This window comes from Drosophila albomicans, chromosome 2R, assembly GCF_009650485.2.
Source record: "Drosophila albomicans strain 15112-1751.03 chromosome 2R, ASM965048v2, whole genome shotgun sequence".
NCBI lineage: Eukaryota > Metazoa > Arthropoda > Insecta > Diptera > Drosophilidae > Drosophila > Drosophila albomicans.
In genome coordinates this window covers 8,367,193-8,370,740 of record NC_047631.2, presented here as the reverse complement: position 1 = coordinate 8,370,740, position 3,548 = coordinate 8,367,193, and the positions used below count along the sequence as shown (strand labels likewise).

The 3,548-nt window shown below is 36.6% G+C and overlaps 1 long non-coding RNA gene across 1 annotated transcript; it reads right to left on the bottom strand.

The window, feature by feature from the left end:
* Positions 1 to 2,787: 2,787 nt before the first annotated feature.
* On the bottom strand, positions 2,788 to 3,548 carry LOC117575451 (uncharacterized). The gene is made up of 3 exons (XR_004572870.2): positions 3,395 to 3,548; positions 3,182 to 3,319; positions 2,788 to 3,121 (listed from the first exon to the last, which is right to left on the bottom strand). It is a non-coding gene; the product is annotated as an uncharacterized LOC117575451 (long non-coding RNA).

The following is a 3,548-nucleotide window of genomic DNA, read 5'->3' as shown; positions in this document are numbered from 1 at the left end:
TACTGAGCAGTCTGCGTTCCATAGCTAGCAGCGTGATAGCACTAGCCGAAATGACGCTTGAATTGTTCTCACCCCTCTCATTTGCATTTGCAATGAATCCTGAGGTTGACGCCAATTCCTCGGATACTTGTTGCTCACTATCCGTGTTTTTCCTATTCTTGGATTGACTTCGAGTTAGTCGATCCTGACTTTCTACTGGTTGTGACGCCTTCGGCCTACAAACCACTTTACAAATCGGACATTGTGCGCTTTTCTTCCAATGCGCTTCTATGCACCGCTTGTGAAATTCATGGGAGCATGCTGCTCGACATACCTCCGCGGCATTAACTTCCCCGTCACAAATCGGACACACTAAAATAGAGCTTCCTTCGGCTCCTTTTTCCGGAGAACGATCTAACCCCATTTTGTACACTTTGGCCAATACAATCTTTAACCAAGAACTATTCGGAAATATTCTGGTTAAATCAGGTTTAACCAAACTTTATAGCGATTGCAACCCAAACTCAAGGAAAAATTTAAAACTGTAATAAAAAATCAAAATTATCACCAAATATATAATATGATAAAGAGAAAATACGCCAAACTCATCAAAACTTCATAAAGATATATGTTTTTCCTAAGATATTTTTTGAAAGATTTTTAAACTGAACTTTTTGCTGGATGTCACCCATCGTAGGGTATCGTTAATTATCAGTCTTCTCAGAAATAATAAAATTCTAGGATTAAATTCCAGTAAGATTGGAATCTACCCCAAGGGAAGCAGCTACATTCTTTAAGTCGGCCTTGGCCGGTGGCCTGTTCTAAGCCAGCTCCGTATTCCAGGTCGCGACTGAGAGAAGTAGTATGCCACTGGAGAAAGAAAGAAGTAGAAATTGTAACAACTTTTTCTGGATCGAGCATCTCTCGCAAGTAATGCTTCGATATTCCGTACAGTTTAGTATGATTACGTTTTCTATTTCAAAATGGTGGCTAGTTCAATGACTTGGTGCCTCAAACTGGGCCAGGGTTAGGCCAAAGCCTATTCGCTACCTCTGTATTCCTCAGCTTGAGCAACACCTCATCATCTCTTCTAATTTTTAGGGAAATACTCGCTTGAATATCAATTGTCCGGACAGCTAAGAATACTGACTATCCATACAACTGTATTCCAGGACAATTAAAACTCAATGAACATTTTTGCAAGTGTAGAATAAAAAAAAGTCTTGAAAGAAATAGAAAAGGATTTTGAATTTATTCTCTGTGAGTCTCAATGAATAAAATTTTCCATTAAGGCCCCTACACGTTGGGCGCCACTTTCTTTAATAATAATAATGAATTATAACTGTAGTGTGTAACGATACGAAATGTACAAAAATCGGAGAGTCTGTTCTAGCGGGGCACGCTATAGGATCCGGCTTCTGCTCGTCGGCTTTGGGGGTGGAGGTCTTGCTTGGACGGACTCTATCACTTACCACACATTACTATTATTAAATCCAGAATTGAGCGTGCTTGCGACAAATAGAAGGAACAGATAACTAGACCGGAAGAATTCAAAAAAATAAATTCGGGAAAGAAGAATTGCGGACAGACAGAGAGAAGACTAAAATTTTTAACAAGACACGGATGTTGTTGTGCTTGTGAGTTGCCCACCCTACCTATGATCACCGGCCGCTAGAGCATTGCTCTGGTGATCCCTTGGACACCCTACATCCGGGTAGACATCAGCTTAGTTCAAACAGAAAGATTAGAATTCCATGATTTAGTTTAATTCATACTTAGCGAAAACAAAATTTTGACTAAAATTAATATGATTTTTAACATGATTTTCCCGTTTCGGAGTTTCAAGCAAACCGATTGGTTATATAAGCGAAATGTTTAGGTAATTTCGACCGGACGTATTGATCAGTGAGCGAAAGTAAGACAATATTTCAATTAATTCAATATATAATTCTATACTTAAAGTTAGCAAAGATAATTATAATAATGAGACGGATAAAAATTAAAGTTAATAAAAATTCTAAATTGTAAGATCATGGCAAGCGATACATGTGTTTGTGTGTTAATAAAACTTATTTAAATTAACAATTTTTATAATTTGTGAGTTAGTGAAAGCGTGAACCAAAAATCAGCAAGAATATAAAAAAATAAAAATATATGAAATCATACCGTAAACCAAAAATGATTTGTTAATGAGATGAATTTTTTTTGGATATTACGAATTTGCGTGTTACGTTAGATATAAAAAAAAAAAAAAAAAAAAATCAGCTCTAATAAATTATTTAAATAAAATTCTTGTTAGGTCGGTTTCGATTGGTTCAATTAGTTGAGAAGATGTCGTATAAATGAATAAAGAAAATTGTTATATAAATGTACAAATAAATCACTCACGGCATATCCATCGGCGAAAGATCGATCTCTGCTTAGGTTTGCTGTAAAAGAATTTGTCACCATAGTTTTTCATAAAAGTTGACCTTTTGTGCGAGAATGGTAATTTAAACAAATTGATGGCCAATTTTCTTTTTTTTTTTTTTAAGGAAATTTTCACACAAAAAAAAAATAGAAGAAAAATAAAAAAAAAATTCCTTTTATATTCATACCAATTTAGTTTTCTCGTTTCACTTCACTTTTCTTGCATATTTTCTTTTAAAAGGTATACACTTCAGGTTATTTTGGCATTCACTACTTTTTCTCTTTTGTCTTTTCTTTCGAAGGGCAATTAAAACTAAAAATTAAAGGATAAAAATTAAATAAAACTATAATATAAAAATAGACATTTTTAATTGGTTTTTAATTATTCGACCAGATTGAGGTTAAGAGAATACCAGCTGAAGGGGAAAGTGCCGCAAGCTTGGCAAAAATAAGGAAAAATGGTATAAACTTTTCAAAAATATTCCAACGATGATTTCGGCTCAACAGCCTCAGGCTCTCATGGCTCCGCAACTTCAGAATTCTACGCCCATGCGTACGGCTCGTCTTCCGGCAGAACAGATTGGATTTCTGCCACCTTTTAGGTTAGATAGAATAACGAAGCGGCCATCTTGTTTTCTCACAATTTACTGAAGGGGACTCGGGGCGATCCTAACCTCCTCGCCTCCGCATGGAGGTCTCCTGAGGTACTTGGTGTGGGCTGCCACCGAACTGCCTATTAAAACAGCCACAATAAATACCCTAGACACAAAACAAAAATCTTCCCCATATTCACCTGCCAACTTCCAGTGGGATTAACACAGAAAAGAAAAAAAAAAAAAATAGTTGCGCCGGCGTTCAGCAGCCAGCAACGGAACTCCAATTAGGCTGTCTCTTTTCGCTCTTTTATTCCGTACGCACTCGTCGTTTCGCACTAAACAAATGTTTTAGATTTGTGTATAAGAATAAATTCACTAAATCCGTCACATCCGAATATTCGGAAACTTACGAGGATTTTTTTTATATAATTTTTGAATAACCAACTCGACTCAGCACTTGCCGCCTTTGCCCGCACCAAAAAAAACTTTTCCCACGGAACGTGATTATATGCGCGTCTGCACTCTACGACGGTTTCGAACGAAAAGAATGTGAGCCACTTAACG